This window comes from Sipha flava, unplaced genomic scaffold (assembly GCF_003268045.1).
Source record: "Sipha flava isolate LNK unplaced genomic scaffold, YSA_version1 130_pilon_pilon, whole genome shotgun sequence".
Lineage (NCBI taxonomy): Eukaryota > Metazoa > Arthropoda > Insecta > Hemiptera > Aphididae > Sipha > Sipha flava.
The window spans coordinates 1,590,037-1,616,829 of NW_020271756.1; the positions used below are offsets into that span (position 1 = coordinate 1,590,037).

General features: G+C 28.3%; 1 protein-coding gene across 5 annotated transcripts in view; it reads left to right on the forward strand.

Annotated features, from left to right (window-relative positions):
• Nucleotides 1-26,793, forward strand: part of LOC112694496 (leucine-rich repeat-containing protein 4-like) — a 264,913-nt gene that overhangs the window by 109,125 nt on the left and 128,995 nt on the right. For 3 of the 5 annotated variants that reach the window (XM_025569975.1, XM_025569974.1, XM_025569979.1), the window contains one exon: nt 20,360-20,475. The exons of the other annotated variants lie outside the window; for them this stretch is intronic. The gene's annotated coding sequence lies outside the window, so the exon portion shown is untranslated. The remainder of the gene's footprint in view (nt 1-20,359; nt 20,476-26,793) is intronic. 5 annotated transcript variants of the gene reach the window in all.

Here is a 26,793-nt window from a genome sequence, read left to right on the forward strand (position 1 = left end):
GAATTCAATAAGCGTTTCAAAACGACGTAGGTGTCTTATGTAACAATAATCGCATTAAACGATACAAGTGCACGTGTACTTAAGCTCGGCTCTCTACGTGCGTAAATACTTCAATGCATCAATGTACACCGGACGGATTCGAGAATACAATGGAAACAGAAACGGTAGATACGGATTATAACCGTGCGCAGACTTGTGACCGATGAAAAAAAAAAATATAACCGTATGGAATTAATATCTGACCGAACCGTAACTAAGTTGATTGTGGGTCGAATTTTTTTGATTCTGGTGTTGAAAAAACAATACGGGAATTCGAACCGTATCGCGAACATGTATAATGCGTAATACGAGAAAACTCAGCCATACATTGACGTAGCGATATTGCCTATCTATTGCGCCGTATTTCATTCAGGAAGACAACTCGACAAAAGTACATACAGTTTTTACATTTTATAATTTAACTAATTTGCATAGTTTAAATATAAACAAAAATGTAAACATTGTTGTGTACCATAAGTGTGCTCATGTTAATATTGTTTAATAATGTGTTTCTGAGATGATCGAGGCAAGTAGTATAAGCGCACTCGTTGAGGTGGCCAAAGAAGAATAATTCTTAAATTATTTTCCTATCTTCAGAATCTAGATTTTATCTTATTTTCTTTAAAACACAAGAAAGTTATAACATAAAATTTTAAAAAATTATCTTTAAAATATTGTTTTAAATGTTAACTATTATGATATATCTTGTACACATCACACGCGAATCTACGTGCAACACCGTTTTTAAGCTTGTCGCATGTTTTTCACGTCCGAGTCACCGAAATCGACATAAAATGTGTGACTAATATGATAACTCTATAAAATGGTAACGTAATTTATTTGTTGTGATTTAATGTATCCGATAGATAGTTTTGGAGTTGTACAACAATCATAATCAAACACACCTAATTTGAAATTCGTTTATTTTTCTGCTACATGTATATTTAATATGACCATCGTTAAATTCAATACACTTCTCTATACTTAGGTGCAGTGAACCCCAATATTCCTATCTAACAGGTTTAATATTTGACGAATGATGAAGTCACATTATTAATCCCTATCAAAATTTTATCACTATTGATTTTTTTCTATAAATTTGTTTATTTGTAAATCTCCATTAGAAAAAGTCACATGAGTTAAACTGCGGACTTCGGAGTGGCCTTATGATATCTAGAAAATATTGTGCGTTGTTATCAGCTCCTTTAGGAATAAATCGGCTGTGTAAAAAATAATGTAATTGACATTGGACTGTATTTATATGAGAAGAGGAGGTTCGTTATTAAATACACATTGTTTTTTATTCTTCTAATTGTATGTTTTTTTCTATTACCGAAAGATTTAACATAATGAAATGTTAAAATTCAAAATTTCTCAATAATTTAATCTAGATGGTAAATTGTGTAGGTACAATAAATTATTTTGGGCTAATTTATGACAAATATTTACATTGAATTCATATTTACACAGAAAAAATTGATTTTCAAATAAGAATTGTTTGATTATGACTATTTTTCTATGTTAAAATTGTATTCACTTTTTAGTATTTAATAGGTATTTTAAAATATAACAAAAAAATTTTATCATTGTTTATCATGCAAAGTTAACAAATCGATATGTCGAAAGTAACGTTCTTGATGTAATTAGATTAGACTCACACTTTGAGAGTAGAAAAATAATCACAAAGTAGACTTCTTTAAGCCACCCCAGAGATTATACTATATATTTCAATAATTTAATGAATGCCCTCTGTATATTATTTGTTATTAATTTCTTTATAATTATTATGGTTTTTATTTATGATTTGTATACTATAATATCTATGGTACACGTGAACTTCGTTCTATTGATATGGCAAACAGATTATTAGAAACTATCGGGAAATCCAAATGAAATCTTAAAATATACTACTTTATTTAAAAAATATATTAAATATATGTGATTTGTATGTACAAGTTGCATTTGGAAGTTTTTTATATTTAACGGTTTTTTCCCGATGTAATTATTATAATGATAAAGATTCAGTTTCTAAATAACTTTTAGCTAAGAGCTTTTACAGGTTAATTTCGTTAGTACATTCCTAAGAACATTTTACGAGTGATTCCTGTTCGATATGATAACTAACACTTTCGTTAGCCTAATCTAATTATTTGCCACGCTAGCCAAACGAAGAATACCGTTCAAACGTTTCTTCCATCGCTGGACATTCATTACGTTTCTATAGCGTAAAAACCCGCTTTTATATAAGTATCACGTCTGCGTCTCCGGTAAAATAAAAATCTTCTTTTGACAATACATACATATTATACTTACACACATATAGTTATTGGACAATAAATAGGAATAAAAACGTTTCCTTCGTCTTATTGTGCGTTCGTACACAGTGCATTTATGATTATTCCACGATCGTTGTTCTCCGTATAAAAATACATTTATTCGTATTTTTACGTGCTTGTGTGGGTGTACAGTGCGTTTTGCTATTGCTGACACAATCATCTTGTAAGCTTTTTTATTTCGGCATTTCGCACGTTCGCATCAATATTTTAATAAAATTCTCGAATACATCCCGTTACTTATAATGTTTAATGTATACAATACATGTAAACAATCAACCCGAATTTATTTTATCTGTATGGATTAAAAACATTCATGTATTATATTATTAAATACATTCGTGTACATTTATAATATATGCTTTTTACGAGCAAACAAATATACTGAAATAGATTCTGTATCAATCATAACGATGAAATTTCTAGCCCTGGTGTAAATATTAACATTTATTGTTTCACTTTATAATATATTATGATATGCCTACAATGTAAAAAAACAAACAAACAAAATATTAAATAAATAAATATCGATTATTATAGAAAATGAATTTAAAAATGTATCAATATTCATTTTTCAAAAAAAAATATTTTTAAAATCATAATTGTTTTGTTGTTTGAAATATTTTAGATCATTTCATCATAATATAGTACGATAAAATTATTTCACAATAATCTGAACATATTTTACATTGAATTATTATAAATTATAAGGGTGTGCGACCGTACGATTTATAATGCGATAACTAAACACCAGGACTAGATTAGAATATCCCTTAAATTTATAGAAAATAAGCATTATCATTTGTCCTGCTGATTGTGTAAATTTAATAATAAAATATAACATTATACGAATGACAAATATTATTATAGTAAAAATATGTATTATGATAATTTAAAACGGAATACGATTATTTTATAAACACGCTGGTATTGGTTCAAATTATTATTTGAGACTGCGTCGTTTATAAGAAAAAAATTGAGACATATAGATAGGATAAGACTCCATAGTTTGTTGATATACAAAGGTGGGTGAATGATATTGCTTTATTGGTCTTTTAAACTGAAAAACTATATACCGTTGCTATCGAAAAGGAAAACGATTTTGTGTAGAAGAAATTGAATGGATCAGTTTATATTTCTAAAGATGATTGATATAGTAGTAGAAACAAATTGGTTTATAAGATATATTGAACTTTTAATGTTTTAACTTTTGTAAAAAAAATGTAAAAAGGCATCACAAATTTGGAAAAATAAAAAATTTCAAGTAAAAATTACAATATAAATTTCATAAAAATATTTCGAAACTATGAAATGTCTTTTAAATTATTAGTACTTAGTACATTTTTAACAACTAAATAAAACAAGATTAAAACTAGATTACTAATATAATTTAATTCATTAAAACATCTGAAAAATGAATGTATCCAGTATTCAAGTCTTAAGAATAAAAATTAAAAACTTTTTGAATTTCTGACTTCCAAATATATAACATATTTGTGTGAATTTATCATTTTTAAATATTTAATATTTAAGCATGAGTATTTTTTTTTCATCGATGATAAAAAGTTTTAGGAATTTTTTATGAAATTATCAAAATCTTTTGTCTAACCAAAATTGACATTTTCAAAAAAAATATAAAGAAAACATAAAACATTCAATTTTCCATAAATAGCTTAAGAAAAAATTATTTGAAATATATTATAATAAATGGTGATAAAATGTGACTAAATGCGTTTAGGCTAAATATCATGTAGGTACTTGATTTTAATTTTTAGATTTACGTAGAAAATGAAAATTCTCACATAAATTTAACCATATTTTTAAAACTTTTCGTCAGTATTTGCAATTATTTAGAAAACTGTTGAGAAATTCATAAAATTACCTTTTCAGCATACTAATTACAACATTTTCAATTATGAATTTCGTACAGTTATGATGATTTCAAAAAAATTCACGTCATGATAATAATATTAAACCAATACATCCTTCGTTTTTGTCAGAATCTTAGAAAAATTATTTTATTTTGTGAATCATATTAATTACTTTATTACTATCATAATCATAATATGCGTATTGACAGTATATACCTATTTAGTTTTTTTTTACCCACGTTTTGTATACAATGAATGTAAATATTATGTAAATATTATTCAATTTTCTAATTTATATATTTAAATTATTAGTTATTATTTATGTATATATATACATATACATACATAAAAACTAACCGCTTATCCTGTATTTATTGTTCGAAATAGTAGTTTGATTTCTTAGATTTGAAATTTATACTTCATATAATCGTAAAAATCTTCATAATATTATCCGTTGATTTCTCATGACTTGTTTTAAAAATTTCTTAACTCAAACATATGAAATCATACATTCAAGGTTACACAGTATTATCTGTTTAATTGGGTAAATGATACAAAAAATAATATTGGAGGAAGGTGTAATACGTGACATGTTTAAATTTAATTAATTAATGCTTTTTTATTACGAATTAATCGTTGATCAATTACTATATTAATACGTATTTTAATGTTTTTACAAATATGATTGTCACATATAGTATATTACACTTATGGTATTGAAATACTATGTATCAGTTGTGAAACTAACAAATTTAACTTTTATACAAAATGTGTTGTGTCTTAGTGGAACAGAAAATATAAATCCGACCACGCTTAATTGCGTACGCGAAAACTAAACCTAAAAGTAACCCTATTATTATATTCTTGTAGGAGTGTTTGCTTTCACTTACCCAACCAAATTTACATAATATGTTCGAATTATTCGATATCGATTGCGTTACATTATGACCATTGCTAAACCAAATAGTATTAGAGAAGGTATAATTCAGAGGTGAACCCCATTGAGGTGTTGGTGACCGAGGTAATCACCCCTCCTCCGGTTCTCAAAACAGTATTGTACATTTATGTACGAGTGTAAACAATAAATCATTTAAGTAGGATTGAATCGAAATCAATCAATGTAGCATCATCAATCTATCAAAGTTAAAATTAAGTTTTCATCACAAACGTGCGCTGTATCGTGTTTTATGGGTCTGAAAAATGACCCATCTCGTGGTCTTGATTTCGGTCCACGTGTTGTACAACTAACTCAACGTGCGTAGTTCTTCGTTCCGTGCTCGCATCGCAACGAAAAATACGTTTTATATTAATTTTGTCGAACGCAACGCACCCCCTGGAGCGCGACCCGGTCCGTCGTTAGACGTAGACGTACGTAGGTAGACGTATGCGTACAATCGAGTTAATACCGTTATGTTCCTTTAACGTCTGCGGTCATGCACACGGGCCATGTGATGCATACTCTATTGACCCATACGGAGGACCATTATAAGAATCGAAAGGTTTCGTAGTTCATTTAACGAATTACGGAGCGCGTGTAAGACGACGACAACGTTTTCTAACCCTCGGCCACGTGTACTCCTACATTACGAGCTCACAAAATATATATATTAACTGTACCTGTACAAACGGCATAACAGTCATATCATAAGGAACACACAGAAAGAAGCGTCATAGAGACTGGGACCGTACACGTTCTTGCGGAATAATCGAATTTAGTCGACATTTTTTCGGGTAGCAACAGACGCGTATCATATGTACTTATAAATATATATATAAGTGTTGGTACCGCGCCAAGCAACACTGACGACAAATCGAATTATACACGTGTGCCTGTGGGCCCGCTGCACTGTAATAAGACGTCTGATGATAGTAATGCTACAACTGAAACACAAAAGTGTGTGTATGTGTATGTGTGTGTGTATGCGTGCTTGCACAACCGATGCTATTGCCTTTTACCCGTTGACAAAAAAAAAAAAAAAATTCAAAAGAGTTTTCCAATTTTTCAGTTATTACCTATAAATTATTACTTCATCTCCTCTTCCCATCAAGTGTTAAGTTTTTGACGAAATAAATTATTTTTAACGAACAAGTCTTGTCTAATGATTTATCATAATCATAAAATTCCCTAGGGATTTATGTAAGTAATTGAGTTTATATTATCAATATTAAAAACGATGTTGCATTTCGAAAATAGGTGTTAGTTTAACACTAGTTGAATACAAAAAATTATCTCTGCAAAGATTAAAGTTGATTAATCGATTATTTTATACTTGAAAAAACTCTTGGATCGGAAACGAACAGAAATAATATGGGCGATTAATAAAGTCGTGGTGAATTTAAATATAAAGGTCTGAACTACATATACGAGTAGTATAACATTTTGGCACCAAATAATTGATTCAGAAATTACCAAATTATATAATGATTTGGGAATACTATTGATTGATTATAAATAAATGATAAAAAATGTATATATATATATATATATATTTTAAATTTTTTTAATGAAATAATTTAATATTTTATTAAAATATATATTTATTTTTATTTTTGATATGTTAGCGAGAGATCATTAGCCACCACCGGTGGAAAGACAAACACATAATCAATACTGAATCATTTTATTTTCAAGTTTAGTTACGATTTGTTTCGTAAAAAAAAAAACGTAATGGCAGAGCTAACCGTTTTCAATTATTATTTTTTCGACAAGATGTTTACTAGTGATACTACTCATTTACTGACACGAGTAACTGTCTACAGAATAAAACATATAATATTCATCACAGCAATACGAATGATAAAACAACTGTTTTTGGGGAAACATATTAGATTATTACGTGCCCTTGGAGGTTTAGAATCGAATATATCACTGAATAATACACATTTAATATGCGTATCCTTCCTTTACGGGCAATCCAGAATAGTCCTTAGATTGCATTCTGTGCTTAAACCACGCACACGGTAAGAAAAAAATAACCACTTATAATTGTTGGTAAACTGGCTCCTTTGAAGTACCCAGGACTGATTTCCTAAAATGCCCATTGAACTCGTCTCCATATTGCGCGTTGCATTATCTGGAACATCTGGTTTTAAATGTATTGGGCCGTTCGCATTAGTGTAAAGTAGTGGTTCCCAACTGGTGATCCGTGGATTCATCTTCAATAATCCGTGATGCCAAAGAATTTTTTTTTTTTATATTATCCATCTTTTAATTAAGACATTTTGAAAAACTTATCAAAATTATAATTCATACTAGTGTACGTAATTTTTCCATCATAATGTTAGTGGTTGACAGTCAGATATACTTATGCGACCAATAACAATTTATGTTTTATACATATGCACATATAAATAACACAGAGGCGTGTTCAAGAATTTTGAATTTGGGGGGGGGGGTTAAACCATTTTCAGTGTTGCGCAAAGATAACTAAAAATGTATCTAGATAAAGATAAAAGATAATTAAAATCTAAATTATCTAGATAAAGATAAAAGATAAAACAAGATTTATCTGTATAAAAAAAAAGATAAATTATTTTTAAACTTTATTACATTATAAATCTACACTTTTTTTTATAAATTAATATTTAAAAAATTTAATTAAATAAAAATGAACTTATTTTTGATCTAATAGATACCTCCAATATAAACAATGAACAACAAATATTTATATTATGTACATTTATGAATGGGAAATAAGTAATACATAATAAGTACTTAGTTAAAAAAAATATATTCTTTGTAGGTAAGAATATTATAATTTTATAAAACAATTCATTATAATTTATATACTAATTATTATGGAGTAATTACATACAAGTATTATCCATTATCAATAGATAAAAAATGTAATGCTCAAATAATACTATACATTATACTAAATATATTAATAAGTCATAAACATTCAATGTATTAACAACAAAATTAAAAATAGGGTAATAGAGATACTGCATTTGAAAAATTTAACTGTTTAGTTATGTAGGAATTGTCATACTAAAGTAAAATGCTCCTAAAAAGTCAATAAAAAGGTCAAAATAATCAATCAAGTACAAAAAAAAAATAATAATAATAATAATACACATTGTGCTGATTTCACGTATAATGTGAAAAAAAGTAATGAAATCTGATTATTTTAAGGTAAAATTAAGAAATCTAAAAACTCATTTTCCTAATATTTTAGTTTTTGGAGATACTGTCTTTCTCTTTAGGAAGGCAGTAGGTATATATATATATATATATATATATTAGTAAACCTTGGTTAAAAAAATCAAAACATTCAAGTCATTCGGGGAAAATAATTATTAACAGAGCCCGAGACAGAGCCTAACACAGGTGTTTTAACTTATAAGTACCGACCTATCGAAATCTGTAAACAATATTAATTGAATTAAAAGTGTATTATAACTATGTACCTTGAAATTGTATATATTTTAGGCCCCGATGATAATTAATTATTATTATTTAAATAGGTACCTACCTTAATGTAACTTAAAAAATTTCCAGTTGATCCTTTATGACCATGCACGATTTTAGGACAATTTTGGCATTGTGCGAATATTTTATTTTTATCATTGTCTTCTACATTTATTATTTTAAAAAACTTGCCATTAAATATGTAACATTTTGATTTTTCTATTGTTTCCAAACTGTGTACTGCAGGATCGTCTTCACTCACATTGTTTTGTTTTTTTGTGCTTCGATTAATGAATTTGTCCATTATGTTAAAATTATAAATCAAATCAAATATTAGGAAACTAAACAGTAAACACAATTCTAAACAAAAATGAATATTAACCAGCTTCGTCACACACCACGCTCGGCAATCGGCATACTCTGATGACTGATACACTGTCGTCACTCGTCTAGTCGTCTATCATGGGTACTGTGACCATTTGATATTATTAAGAATATAGATATGTATTAATATTTTGTTATTGTTTTCGTAGAATGGATATTATTTTTATATTTATCAACAATTTCAAAACTATAGTATATGATATACGTATTTAATAATAAACAGTGTGCAGTGTGCACTAATATAAGTATATACTATATTGAATTTATACACACAGCACACTCATAGAAACAAAATATCATATTCCTAGGTAGTAGGTACTTAACTATAATAGTCTTAATAAATATGGATTTATTAATATAACTATATATCGTTATATTAAAATACCACTTCGGGAAATCCGCATTCATTTATATTACCTATATTAAGAAATTTCGAATTGAACACAAAAGAATATAATATACATGACATTCACATTAGTTATAACTTATATGTGAGCTAATCAAAATGTCATTGTTATATAATATATACTTAATTGTGCCTGTTTGTATAGGTAGTGTGTGTATTATGCGCATTTTAATATTATCCATAATAATAATTATGGTCTGTAGAGTATGGTCTACACAATGTCACAACTCACAACGTTGCAATCTATTCGGCCGTAGCCCGTATTTATAATATATATATATATATATATATATATATATATATATATATATATATATATTTGTACAAGAATGGTTAATTAATTGTATATACATGGGTTTTAAGTTTTTAACTTCCAAGTTCTATTTTTCGAATAAATTTATTTAATTATCTAGATAAATTACATTAGATAACTCAAGAATTCATCTAAGATAATTCATCAGATAACTAATTTTTTTATTATCTAGATAAGATAAAAGATAATTAATTATTTATCTAGATAATTTATTTAGATAATTTATCTAGATAATGCTCAACACTGACCATTTTTTAATACAATATTATAATCAATATGCATTATGAATTAAAATGTAAAAATTATAAGTAAATAAAGCATCATTTTTATAGCATAAAACATTTATTAAATAAAAATAATAAAACAAAGTCAAGTTTGTGAGATTTTTTAACAAGCTCATCAAGGACTTCTTCAGTTAAAAGTGGTTTATTAATTGTATTATGTGACGTTTTAATAGTAAATTAAATAATTTAAAAACTCAAAATATGAGCACAATTATACGATGAAAAACAAATGTATATAAAGAATAAATTATACAATTAATATTAAAATAATCTGTGTTATGATATTAAAAGATAAATCGAGTAATATTTTGTGATTCGTGATTTTAGATACTAGTTAGTAGATAGTTACCATGGTTTTAGAATATTAATAGTTACTATCACCAATATCAAATAATACAGCCTAGTAAGGAGAAAATAATACCTAATAAATAAATAAATTGTTATAAAAAAGAACTCTAAAATTGTGAAGTACAATAATTATATTATATATAAGTAGTTAATACATATTATATATTTGTCAAGTATCCATGGAGGGGAGTTTGAACCCCTACCTCCCCCCCCTGAGCACACCCATGAAATAACATACAGGTATTATGATAAATAATTATTTGATTTTATTATGTACGTATTAACTGTGTTAATATAAAAGTAAAAAAAAAAAGTGGTATAGGGGGGAGGGGGTTGATAGTAAATAAGCCGTGGTCCATGACGTTGAAAAATGTATAAAAATGGTCCGCGCCTAGTGGTGAGTTGGAAATCACTGGTGTAAAGCGACATCATATTATTAATCACATTAAATAAAAGCAATTTTTTTTATCTCTAGATGAATTATACAGCATGTATGAATAAAACCAACGATATGTTTCATAACTGCGTAAAATTAGTAGCATGCCCAGTGTGGGTGGATAGGGGTTAATGCTCTCCTTTTTGATTGGACCAACATAGTTTTATTATTGAATAATATTTATATTATTTGATAGTTTATTAAATCACATTCGCGCTCTTGCAACAACGTGACCGTCAATGTACTGTATGTCTGTATCAGTAGAACAGATCTACCAGCTGCTGATGTCCAGATAAAATATTATGTAACTGATTCAACCGCGGCAGTGGATAAATTGCATAAACCTAGAAAGTTAAGGTGGATTGACTGTTTTCATACCATTATTAGATAGTTTTTTAACACAACTTATTGACAGATTCTTACAACCCAAAATCTCATTAAAAAACTTTAGCTGCATTTTACCAGAGAAACTATGTTCATTGGTTTTAAATGACGGAGAAAATGAAATAATAAATTTAGTTTGGACATAGACCTTTCGTTAATATTGATACTAATGAATTTGGAGCTACGAGGGAGTTGAAATAAAGGAGAAAATATTAAACACTTAATCTCAAAACTGAAAATATAAATGAATCATTTCTTCGGTGTGATAAAAATGTTTTTCCGGTTGTACATGAAGTATTAAAATACTTTATTACCCTCCATGTATCTGCAGTGTCAGGAGAAAGATTCTTTTCTATTTTAAAGCGTTTAAAAATATACCTCGGAGAATAGATTAAATAGTCTGATGCTTCTATATATACATTAGGAAATTAAAGTTCCACCTTAAAATATTTTAAGCTTATTTTCATCTAAAATCAGAAAATTGAACTATGGAATAGATATTTATTTTTTTTATTCTGTACATAAGGCAATAAAATATAATATTACGACAAGAATATTCAAGTTTGATTTTTTTTTTTATATCTTTTTCAATTGAATGATACTTGTGATTTTCACAACTTCACCATTATACTTCTGTAGTACCTCATAAGTAGCTTATTAATGCATTATTTCTTAATGCTTTTTTTTTTTTTTGTTATTAATTATTAAAGCCCTATTCTAATCCATCCCTCCTACTTCTGGAAACCTCCCCCGAAATCAAAATCCTGTGCATGTCATTGTTGTATAATATAATATGAGTATATTGTACAAAACCGAATTGTTCATTTAATTATTGTGAAAAATCTTGAAAAATCTTGTATATCAACGATATATAACAAATTATACACAAAATCAAAATAAGTTGTTGTTTTTGGACACAATGGAAAAATATTTGGTATCACTTTTAATTGTTTTACTAAATTTGATATCGAAAAATGATTGATGAGAAAAATACATCAATACTTCAATAGTTTTCTGAACAATGGAAAAAAAACATTTTTCACGCGTGTATAATACAAGCCTTAGTGTTTATATAAAATTATTATTAATTGATCAAAAAACAAAACTATTTTGTTTGAAGATTAACAACCTCTGATCACTTCATTAAACATAATCAATCACTTAACTTGTTTTTTTTTTATGATTTTTATTCAAAATTACATACATCAATTCACCATAATGTAATATCTCTATTAAGTGTAATTATAAGTTAAATAAGTTTCGATTTTAAATCAAATATGTAATTCAAAATAACAGTATTCATGTAAAATAAAAATAAAATCTTTTAAAAATACTACTGCCGCTAAAATCTAGCTGAACAAAATAAATAAAAACATAAATTATCAAAACAACATTACTGATTAATTCTAAAATTTTAATAAAATGTAAAATTAACAGATTATTCTGAATTCTTACCACAAAGTAATGTTCTACAAACAGTAAAATTGAATGAACTGTGTGCGCTCGATTACTCATCGGTTTAGTTTGATGTTTTTGTGTAATCTTATCAATCGAGCGACGGGATCGATAACTCGGTTAGTACTCGAAAGCGCGTCACTTCGAATTGCATACTTCTCGTTCGATCCGTAACGGTTTGTCACCACTAATTCGTTTGATAAACTTGAATCAGAACCGACGGCAGTGCCGATCAACGCTCATAACGCGTACATTATGCGACGTGAAAACCTGTTACGCTGATAGAAAACGCTTTACTTACCGTTTGTTGGTCACTCGACCGCGAATGGCTTAACTGTCGCATGTGCGGCTTCGGGCGTACGTTCTTTTGGCCGTGCAATAAATTCTAATTTTACGTTTCTTTCTAAACTTATAAATGGCGAAGTCGATTCCCCTACCCTCCTATATAAACTTAATTCTAGAGTTCCAAGTTTCTATTCCAGATACTCACTCCCTTTCCTTATTCCTTTTAACCGTTGTAATTATTTAACAAATCCGTCCTATTATCCGTATGATGAAACTGGCCAATGAGGACCCACTATCTCTTAGTACTTTACATTAAATAATTATCTGGTTGTTTTTTATATCTTAATATTTGTATTTTTGTATTTTTCTTAATTATTATGTATTACTACACAATATAATTGGGAACGCCTTGTATTTAATAATAAACAAATAAAAAGGTTTACCGCACGAACAATAATATCATTGCCATCGCGGTGCGCATAAACTTATCGTGGGGGCGATCTATTACACGCGGTACCACGTGGTCATACGATTGATTTAATATTTTTTTCGATCGGACCATTATTTTCCAAACATGTATCGAACGGATTTTGATGCAGTGACACGCTAGACGATCCGATTGGAATAGGATTTTTGTCGGCTCACAGACGTACTTGAGTGTACGAACATTTGGTTTTTAAAATGTCCGCGCATGCTCTTCTCATCTCTTATTTTCTCTCATCGGTAAGAAAGCCTCTTCGACCACTCGCCAAGTCGATGACCACAAAACAATACGAATACAATACGAATACGTGACGGAGCTATTAAAAGATATCGTCGCCCGACAACGAACGACAATCGGACGATTGGGATTCTCACGGAGTAAACGTTTAAGTGTACACTTCGCTTGAAGTGGATAAGTCGCACACATGGTTAACATCACAAGAGAATAACTTATCCTTAACACCAAGATCATTTAAGTCCACAACATTATATATTGAGGGTTTTCTTGTGCTTACCAAATATTATACTGATATATTGCAGTCCGCAAATCAGATTATTATTAATTAAATGTTGAAATTATGACATACTCGTAGAGTTATAGAGTCATCTTTTATAATCTATATATATATATATAAAAAATCCAAATACCACTGACTCACTGATCGCTGAATCTCAAAAACTATTCAACGTATGCACCTGAAATTTGAAATAGTGGTTCCTCTAATACTTTTATCGTATAATAAGAAAGGATTTTTCGAAGATCACATATTTAATGGTCGAAACAATTTTGGACTAGATGGATAGTTTTTTATTTTTTGTTTACCTACCAAGGAAATATTTTATTTGTTTTATATGTTGATTTTAATAATCACCGATTAAGAATTATGTAAATTATTATAATGTAAAAATAAATAAAATTAAAAAAATATTGTATAATACAAATGCACTTCAATAAATAGCATTTATTTGAAACCTCGAATTGTCAGACTTTTCTCGATGAAATAAATAAATAAAAAAAATAATGATCCTTATGAAAATGAACATTATTATAAGGATATTATTATATGCTTAAATATAATAAACGGTATAGCAAGGTATGATACACATGGCTATATTTATTATTTACTTATTACAATATATAAAAAATTATTATTTCAACCGTATTTTGAGTGATTTTAACTTAAAAAGGCATAGATTCTACGGTAACACCCAAAAGGAGTTGAATACTCACAATTTTCTCAACGGATAACGTCAGGTATTACTCACTTATTGATCATCGCTACCTCTCAAAACTAAATGAACTTGAAATTTGACATGGTGGTCTCTAAAATATTTAGTACATACAATAAGAAGGGATTTTAAAAAATATTGGAACCGGCAAATACGGAGGTAATTCAATGGTATTTCAGCGTACCACCAAAACTACCATACCGATTCATTTGAACTTTCGTTTTATTTGTTTTATAACCACTAATAGTTACACCAAACTTGGCTTTAAATAGTTTAAGATAATAATCAATTAAAACCTATGTCATGGCCAAGAATGTTCCATGCGAAGCCGAGTAATCAAGCTAGTTGTTCTATATATGTATATGTTGAATCTAGATCAAAATATCTAAGAAAAAAATATCCGCGGACAAAATATCCAAATTTATCCGTTTTTCCGAAAATCAGTAGATTACACTATACTTTCTAATACAACTAGCTCAAATATCAAATTATTTAATTATAAAAAAAAACCTAAATTTTCTGAAAATTTTAGCTTAATATTAAATTATAAAAATTAGCTCATACAATTAATTTAACTTATATACGCTGTATATTACTAAAAGTATAATAAATTGCGTTAATTGTTATTATATTACAAAATATACTGCAAGAAAATTAGGTAAATAGTCAAATAATATAAAATAAAATGTACCTGAGTTACAATGTAAAATTATTTGTTTTTATAAATTTAGAAAAACGTTTTTAAAAATAGAAAATTGTATTTTACTTTCTAATAAAACTAGTAATAGCATTTAAACAATTTGGAATGCCCCTACTGCTATCATTGTATTCTCCACAAAGATGTTTTAATCTATATTTTCTATTACGTTTCGGTGGTCATCCAATAATACCCAGTTCACGCTGTGTGACTTTAGTTTTGTCTGCTGCATTTTCATGCCACATATTGGTAATAAATTTCTAAATTGTTGGATGCTAGTGATTCACCTTTTTCAGTATTAGACATATTGTATTACATAATTGAATTTTAATACCTAATATTAAATACTTACTAAGTTTAAAAACTGATTATTCCATCCCTCACATACATTGTTAGTCCGATCTCCATTGTTTAATGTTGCGTCTCTTACATTTCAGAGAGATGGTGTAAAATTATGAGATGTTTTTCGAATTTTATACTTGTCTCCGATTGCCCGTTTCCAACTCTTTTATACGCCCCTATATATGTGCGCTCAAAATACTTGACCAAATCTGTAGCTTCTCTAGGCATGAATCTTTTTAAATATGTTAAACCTTGAAAAAAATCAAGCTATTTATAGATATTTGAAGTTTTTTTTTTTTGACTTGATTACTTAAAAAGTCGAAAAAAAATAAAACTCAGAAATATCAAAAAATGTCAAAAATGCAAAATTAAATTTGTACTATTGAATTTTGTGTGACATAAGTCGAATTTCTATAAAGACAAGCCTCGAATATAAGCATTAGAAAAAAAATGGTGCAAATGCATCGTCCAAACCCTAGTCGTATGTTTTTATAATTTTATAATAGTAATTCAAAAATATTAATTTATGTAATTAAAAATTTATAAAATGTTTTATACTAATCTAACCTAACCTTTCCATATTTTTAATTATCAAATTATATTTTACGTTTTCACTACTTACCTGTATTAATATCATTTATTGGTAAAAATTTGTAATATTCCTGGACATTTTAACAAATTTGATTTCACGCAGTGCCATGATATTTTTTTTACACCTTTATATTTTATAGTATATGTTTGCCCTTTAAATATGGCTTTCAAACCACCTTTGTTTGATCTCGTCACTTTCATTAATACATTTATAAACTGCACTTCACTTAACACGAAAATCGAACGACGTTAACGACGATGAAGACAATAATGACGTATTATAGATTTTTTGGTAACAAAAAATTGAATATAAATTAAAAACTATACATTAATATAGTTACTTTATCAAACCAAATTTACACTATATCGATCGATACAATAAAATTGTAAACATTTTTAACAATAAAATACGTAATATTCTGGCATTCAGTCTCGTGAATTTCCAGTGTGAAATACAATTATTATTATATACTATTACATTTTACCTTTATCTCTAAATCCGTGTATGTTGTATGTATACAGTATGTTTTTTGATACCAAGTTTTTATAATATTTGGGAAAGACCAAAAGACGAAATATATGTAATTTTCAGATTAAGTACACCGTGATATTTTCATACGATATATTCTACGAAAAATATTTATCCAATAAAAAATAAAATATATTTATTAAAATAAGCAAAAAGCATGCTATTAAGTATTTACCTAAATTTTATGATAATATTGCTACAAACAAGTCAATTAAATAATTTGATACTTATTTTTAGAAAAACGGATACATTTGGATATTTTTTCCGTGGATATTTTGACCAATTTCCGTATATGTTGTAGCAGACTATTATTCCATGCATGGTAATGATTATCAAACGCAAAGGTGTATCATTTCTGGCACAAAATTAGTATAATAATATTACATTCCGGGTCGGTCTGGGTACCAAAGAGCTCAAGCTCAAGGAATTTTTACCTAGGAGCCAGTGACCTTACAAAAAATAAAACAAAGATAGCATAATATTAACTCTTAATATGTTCCGTCAGTAAATTTTTTAATATTGATAATTATATATTTTATAACCGTATTCGATTTTCATTAAATCCCCATACATTATAGTCACTAAATAATAAAAGAAAACTCCTATTTTAAATAAACGTTAACGAAAAAAAATATATATACAATCCAGTTCATGCACAGAGATTTAATTTCAACAAATATGTTTAATTTGATCAGATTCTAAAGTAGCTAGTTTCGGTGGTTCAATTACCTAATAACATCCGATTTCGCCGTGCTTAAATACAATGTTCCGCGAAAAGCTAATTTAATAATTCAATAAAAAACATTTACGCGCATTCGTGTAATTAAATAGAGATTTCGTTGCAAAAATATGTGTAGTAAACTAAATTTGAAATTCAAATTATTTCCTCTTGCAGTAAAATAAAGAACAAACGTTTCGCATAAAATGTATCACATGAAATATATTATAATCGGATTAAATGGAGATTTTTGGCGAGTTCACGCGAATTTCGAATACCGAGTAGTGAACACGTCTCGTTTGAAATTCACTCGAAACCAATTACAAAACGCGAAGGTTTAATGTCGTGCGCTTCACGGAAATCGACGGTTTATACGTAAACCGTGAACGGTCAAAGGTAACAATTGAAAATTCACTGACTTCGTTTTTTATCTTTACTTCGCTTGGATTGCTTCGCAACCTTTATGACGGTTTTCATTCCTCCGTGTGCAAAGACATGATCTTCGACTCGGTCGTAAATTTCGTTTCGTCATGTCTTGAACACCACATGCCCGTCGACGTTGTTCGAGGCTCATTCAAGTCGTTCACGTCAATATTCTTTAAGATTGCGCAGAGATTTCTATTGATACGAAATCCTTCGCATTCTGCAAAAATCAATGTGTCAGTAACATTTTTTTAATTTATTTATCTTTTTTTATCGTGCACTAACCTGCGGTGTATGCCGGTGACCACGCACCATCGGTCGTGCTGCAAGTGGTTACGTAATATAGTCATCGCTCTCATAGGACTACTGCAGTGAACCACCACGTATCTCGCTGCTGACCGCTGCACTAAAATATATTGTTATTTGATCATGATAATGCATGTTATTGGAAATCACGCAGACCGGCCATCATACTTTTAATGCGACTTCCAGGTCTTTTAAAGTGTAAAAATTGAATATATTTTCTTAATGGATGCTCCAATGTTTACAATATCCCTTTCATGTATATTCCCGGGGACTTGATTCCTTTAATTTGAAAGGCTGCAAATTTAATTTAATTTTTTTTTTAATTTTAGTTAATTTAAAATTTTAATCGTGCCACGGCTGTGAGGACTTTTTTAAAACCCCATTATCGACTATCTTTCGTATTTAATAATATATTCCCGAACACGTCCCACGCTCCACTCAATGATTCCTTTTTAAATAAACAACAAAAAATAATAACAACATAAAGTCGTGTCCGCATCGTTCGTTCTTGCGGTATAATCGAACTACTCGTGCGTACGTGTAAGGGGACATTTTAACGTTCGTCTAAAATAAAAAGGAAATCTTAAAATCGTAGATAGTTGACGTAAAACCTTATATCCTACAATTTCTTTTCGAATTCCTATACAGAATCTGTAAAACCATCTGTCCATTTGATCGAAAATTTACCGCTGTTGAAAAATATCATCTAAAACAATAACTTTTGAAATAATATATTATATTAAACGCCATCAGTCTACTTCATAAATCAAAATTTAATATCACTTTTTTTTAAAGTATTGACATTTTTTTTAAACGTAATATTGTGTAATAGGTACATTTTTTGTGAACAATTTCCAATAAAAATCAAACGAAATGTATATTCCCTTTAGATATATTATTTTAGCCAATTGATAACCAGCGTTCTGATTAGATAAGTCATTTTTTATCTAGAAAAATATAAAAATAATGGAACTCTAATAATGTATCTAAATAAAGAAAAAAATATACAGCATTTAAATCAGTGTGAACCAAATATTATAGTATTTTTTTAGTTATTATTTTATTTGTATTTGTCTTACAGCAATATAGCAAATTCATACAGATCGAACACATGTTATATGTTCAATAATTTTTTTTTTGTTTAGGACTGTTAAATTATTGTTTATTAATGAGACGATGAATCTAGAACTGGTAAAAACGAATAACATATTTTTATAATTTAATTTTATTATTAATAATGTTATAATATTAGCAATTTTCATTTAGAAATTTCGTCATAATTATTATTATAAATTAAAACTTCTTCATTCCACTAACTATGGCTGTACCACCATTTCCACCGTATGGTGCGACTATCAAACGAGAACCTCTCTAGTACATAGTAATCACATTTGTAACTTGTTATATTTGTTATTACTATGTATTTAGCTTTTAACTGTACCTTGGGCACCAGCCCGTAATGTAATGTAAAATAGAAATAAAAATAAAGCATAAATAAAATATTTACTATATGACATTCAATCTATGATTATCCATAACTCAAAAAGTAAATATTATTAATAATTAATATACCTATAACTACAGTCGTCCATGCTTTGAATAGTAATTTTTCAACTTTTATAATAAACAATAAACATTACGATAGTAAAAATAAACATAAAAATAATAAATAAATAATAAATAATAAACATTATTCGTATATGCATCTCGGTAAGTAATGGAAAAAAATATTATGGTTATTTAAACATTTTTAAATTGTAATATTTGTTTTATAACTTCACCATATCCTAAAATATATTTTATAGTAGGATGTCTGTCAAGTGTGGAATTTTTTAAATCTTTTAATTTAATTTCCATAAAATTATAAAATAACATCTTTATACAACAATTGGTTTCATATTTATAGCTAATTATATAAATTATGGAAGAGGGGAATGCTTATACTTTTGTAGGCATAACGGCTATCGCTGTAGATTATTATAAATTATCTCTTTCCTTTAATGCACTTGTATACAATACACATGTCTACAGCTTCTACAACAGTTTTTTTACTAATTGTGTTAAGAATTAAAATTAAATTAATGTTTTCAGAGATATTTCTACGGAGAAGATATATTTGGACATCTTTATTTAATCGAATGATACTCATGATCAGGACTCGGAAATTCTAGCGAATGCACATTTTTCTTGGTTCATCCTAGAACATAGTAAGACACAATTATGTTTTATACTACTCGAATATCATACACATTTTTTGCTATTATTACGTGTTTTATTGCTATTTTGCTAATTTAGGGTCCATAGTGCTATATTTAGGTATATTTTCACATAATACAGGAAATAATCATATTCCATTGATAATAATGTTATTTACTTGATTATATTATTAAAAATATTTGAATTATTGAAAATAAATAAACCTCATCAAATATTATTTCATCGACAATGTGATGTATTTATAGTTAGTGACGTCGTTGTTTTTCCCCTATTGCGTCATTGCATTAGATTATCAAACATTTTAATAATCTAGGATAATTTTCAATGTAAATATATAAAGTAATTTAATTATAAGTACACTTTTACAAATATTTTTAAGTAATAAACCATTTTTATTAACAGTTTATAATTAAACCAGTCCAGACGTCTGAGCCTAAAAACTTGTAAAATTACAATTAGTTTTTTTCAAGTTAAATACTTATTTTTTTATTTTTCGTGTTATTTATAGCGCATATTTTAGAGTTTTTAAGTGTATCTTTAAGAGCTAATAAATAATATTTTTAGTGCTACAACTTCCAAGCTCTGCTCATGATACTTATAACCGTATGATTACACGTATTAAGTGTCTGAGATAATTATCGCATATTATGATGCTCATAAGCATCATAGTTAAATATGAACGGATAAAAAAGGTAAACACATTAAACGTATCTTTATTTGTCAACAATAATCGATCCACATAATTTGAGAATTTTAGAATTGAGAGATGCAAGCGCATAAATTAATAAACACATACGCATAGAAAAGTGTCCTCGGGATTTACACGCATTTCACGTAATTTAAGTCATGTGCATATTGTGGATTAAGTATAGTTACGCGGGCGCATGCCACTCCCAGGCTCATCATGTCCCCCATACATTACATTCCCTCCTCACCCAATAACCAGGTCCGTTCTGAGATATTTTATGGCCCGGGTCAAAATCATGCAAGTGTCTCCTTCATATATAAATATATTATATAAGGATATTATTATATAAGTAGTTTGAGGTTTTCGTTACACTTTTAATTTGTATTTGAAATGTTCGACGCCTATAGCGAAATCGTAAACATTAATCCTTTTTGCACCGGATTTCCTTTGATGCACGTGCTCGCTCTACACGTACAGTTTTACGAGCAATTATTTTATTCGAATCTCATATTACACACAATGAGTGAGAAGAGATAACCAGGGTTTTCATAATGAGAATGTTGGACAAAGTTCTCTTTCAATTTAAATCTCATGGAGATTACATACGTTTGCTATTAATTAAATGAAAATAACATGTTGTAGTTTTATTTTACAGCGGTACAGTTTTTGAGTGGTGGAATTGACATAAAAAGTTTCATGGAGTACGCAATTAAGATAGGAAATTGAATGCAAAACGTATTCAAGATAAGACATTTTTCGATTTAAAATTTGATCGAATACACGTTCAAATATAACTCTAAAGAAAATGTATAACATTATTAAATGAATGTTTACAATAATATAATGAGGGTAGACCTGGCCACAACAGGGGGGTCCAAGGATTTTTTTCTGGGCTCTAGCTATTTTACATATATTTTTTGAGGCCATCGTTCACTAAAGAAAAAATTAAAAACATAGACTCATATCACTTTATCACTATAGAAGACTATTAAAAGATTACAATTAAATCGTTCTAATAACAATGTAGTATAGTTAGTAAATAAAACGTTGATAAGAAACTAATTTAAACTAAATTAAACTAATTAGTTATTTTAGGATCGTTATAAACGAATAACAATATCTATAATTAAATATATATCAATATTAACAAGTTTGTTGACAAAACATTATACTAGTTTAGCTACTTTAGAATCTGATCAAAATAATCATATTCATTTTGTTGAAATTAAATTTCTATACGCGAACTGAATGTTTTTTTTTTCGTAAAAACATTAATTTAAATGAGAATAATGTTTATTTAAAATAGGATTTTTTTTTTTTTTTAGTGACTATAACGTGTGGGAATTCAACGAAAATCGAACACAGAATACGGTTATAAAATAAATAATTATTAATATTAAGAAATTTACTGACTGAACATATTAATAGTTAATATTATGATATTATACTATCGTTGTTTTATTTTTTGTAAAGTCAGCCACCCTTAAGTAAAAATTCCTACTTGAGATCTTTGGTACCCAGGCCAACCTTGAGTATAATATTATACTAATTTTACGCCAGAAAATATACAACTTTGTGCCTGGTAATCATTACCACACATGGAATGATAGTCTGCCTCCAACATATACATATATAAAATAATTATAAAAGATGACTTTATGTCTCTATGTCATAATTTCAACATTTAATTAATGTTTATCTGATTTGTGAAGTACAATACATCAGTATAATATTTGATAAGCACAAGAAAACCCTCAATAATTATTATACAAATATTTTCAATCGTGTGAACATTTTATTTTAAATATAAAATATAAAATAAATTACTTACAATATGTACAAAAATATACAGTAAATATACCTATAATTTGAAAAATATGAAAAAATTTTTTGTGAATAAAAAAAGGAATACATAAGGATCTATAAGCCTAAAATAGTAAAAAATGCAAAATTAATTGTACATACTCCGAATGAACGTAGCGTACAACTAATTTGTAGCATTGTTTAAGATTTAACGGGAAGAAATTTTACAGATCACAAATATCTTATATAAAGTAGTTATTATATACATGTCGCATATTACACTATATCGCTGCTGGTACAGTTAAACGTGTGCATTACGTTACGGGTTGGGGAAAAATAAATGCAATTGTAATAATAATAGTAAAAGTATTAATAATAATAATATAATAAATAACAACCTCGTAAAATGTCAAATACGCGTTTATTGTCCGCGTCGCGTGCTGGCTGGCCGGAGAATTTGACGTGTGAGATGAACGATGCGATATTGTAAAATAATAACGGCATCGTCGCGAACGTTTGGCGTCAGTGGCGGCCGCATTGTCGGATGTACTGTTATATAATATGAAGTTTAATAATAAAGACTCCCCGAAGATGTGTCAGCCACGTCACATCACGCGACCGTGATATCTAATATCCCGCGGGACTGAAAGAGCGGAAACGCCAAGAGAAAGTTGACGACGAAGGCGGTGGGAAAAGATCAGCGCAAATGGTATATATCTGAAGCTGGTAAACGGTAGGGTCGGTATGATCTCAGAGAGAAATAATCCACGTGGAAGGACACCGGGGAGTAACGAGAGGAACAGGGTGGTTGGGTGCAAATGGTTGGGTTGGATTAGGTTTTTGACGAGACCGGAAGACGACTGGAACGAAAATTTGCAGGTGAACTAATGAACAATTATCGACAGCTTTCGTGCCATTGTCGCCCTGACCCGAAAGCCGATCAAAATTATGCAACACACAATTTGAAATCTTCTGTAATTATTTTATATATATATATATATATATATATATGTTTTAATGTTTTTTTCTCATCACAACTGTATTTTCTTGTATACTTAGATTCTATACCGCAATAGTTTTCCTGTAAATCCATTCCGTACAGAAATAATAAATTTCCCAATCTAGAGGTATTTTACTTATGATATCGTTTGTACTATTATTATTAATTTTTATAATAGATTATACAGACTTGTATTTAGGTTTACTAAAAGCAAGTTACATTCAAAAGATGTCTTTCCAAAACGTGTTAGTTCCAAAATTGTTTAAATCTAGATGCCTATTGATAATTATTGAAAATACGACGAGCAATTCTTATATGTCATTAATTTTTGTACGTTGCCTTTATTTATCGTACAAAATAGACGTTTATGAGTTAAACTCCACTCTTGACTATCTAGTTTTTTCATAACTTTTTCTCTTTTTTTTCTAATTCACGGTAAAACGCAATAAATCCCACTCTATCTATATAATGTATAATAATCACACAAAAAAGATATCGTCTAATGCAAAACATAAATACACGTATGTATATATAGACTAAAAAGTTTTGTAAATCTTTACTAGAATAACCTCATGCCTTATCCGTCGATTAATCTTAGACATAAATGTGTAATATCATAGACTATAACAATAGTACCTTTTTAGATCCTCATAATGCAGTAAAACCTTATAAAGGAAAATAAATAAAATCCTGTTTCAAATATGCACTATAATGATCTCTTTAAAACGGAACCTCCATTAACCGGAAACGGAAACATTATGGTTTCATTCAAAACAAAAACTCTGTATACGTCGGGAAATAAAAATTGACCATTGTAAAATGTTATTATTCATGTTATAAAGTGAAACTCTTTTTACGAATCTCGTAAAATGAGGAAATACATGATTTTTAAAGAGAAAATTCGCGCTTAGATGAACTGTTTATAAGTTTTTAACCGCTTTTTCAAATGCTGAGTTATCGATATATTTATTAGGTTTTATAATCATGAGAATGTATGCAACCCTTAATCATCGAAAACAAACGAATACTACAAATTGTCTTTTTAATTTATAATGAATTTTGAATTATAAATTTCATAATTATTTTTTGATTGAATAAAATATATTATGTAATAAAATAAAAATACATGAAAAATAATGATCACGAAATAAATAAATACTTTTTATGTGCGTAATAATAATTTTTACTTAGAAATTATGCACGCTTTCATACGATTTTGAGTTTTTTCAAGACATATTTTTTTTTTTTTTACGAAAATCTCTTTATCAGATGGTCCCGAGTGATTCCGTATTTACTGAAGTGCTTCCCAAACTTTTTCAATTCACGACGCCATTTTTAGCCTTTTTTAACTAAGGTTTTTTTCAAGGCACCTTTTTCTAAATCATAGCATGATTAATCATAAGGAAAATGTATTTTTAGACCATATAATATTTAATGGTGGTGCGACATCCCTGTACAGATAGCGGTCCACAGTTCGGGAACCGCTGCTTTACTGCACTACACATTATTTGAAGTGATAGTCGTCAATATCGCATATCATAATCGTATTCCATTGATAATACACTATTCACGTCCGTAGAAGCCTAAACCCTATCCGAAATTAAAGGAAAACGATACTTGGGTACCAATAATACAGTTACTACGAAAGAAAATAAAAATATTTGTTTTCCTTCCTTGGTCGTTAAATGAGAATAAAAAACTCGCAGTTCAATAGCACTGTCGGTAAACAATATTTCATTGTATCGCAGTAAACGTCGAAACGCGGAAATAATAATAGTACGGTTCATATGCTGTACGATTGAAGTCCTACTACCACCATCTTTAATTGCGATATATTTTGTATACACTGGAACGATAGTGTAGGTATATTGATAAAAATCGAAAAACACAATATCTTTCTTTTCCACTATAATCATATATATTCTATCCATTTAAGTAATGAGAATGCAGTCTGAGTACCTATGTATATGTAAAACTAAAAGTACGAGTAAATAAATAAATAAAACAAAATTACGCATTTATTAGCACTAAATTAGAATATCGTTAGGTGTTTATTTTTTTCTTATTTTTTATTGATAATTTGTGTACAACGCAGTCTCAAGAATATTGAAATAAATAACTTTAACGTCGAGCTCGACAATAACATACGGATTCCGAATTCGTGATAACTGTATTATTGTACACCGCCGGAAGCACGATCTTTGTTTCGATTCCAGAATTACTATTTCATACGGTTCGGGGGCAGAAAACGCATCTACAAGATGAACGATAAACAAAACGGTGTAGTAGAAAAAAAGAACTTCTTGGATAATAATCTCACCATAGTTTGCAGAATTGTAAGATATTCATAAATATTCATATATTTTAATACTTTTCAAGTGTTCCGATATTATCCAAAAATGTTCTAAGACATTTTATTTTATAATTAGGGCTGGAAATTCGATGCATATGCACCTTTTTTATGATGTCCAACACGTAGGTCCGTAAGCAGAAAATGTGTTTTTCTAGTGACATTAATTAATTTAAGCTATTTTTATTTTGCATTTTTTGGTAAATTTAACTTTGTAGACATTTTTAGGGCATACGTTGCTGTTTTTAGAATTAAGTATGGAATATCTAATAAATTGATAAATTAATAAATACGATCATATCCCCCCCATATAACGTTTTTATCAAAAATAAAACAAAATTAAAATAGTCGAAATGAATTTTTCTATTTACAAAATAGAAATATTAAAAATTAGGCACCTATTTTATTATAATTATATTACATAAATATATTTAAATATAAATATGTTTGTTAACATGATTTTTATA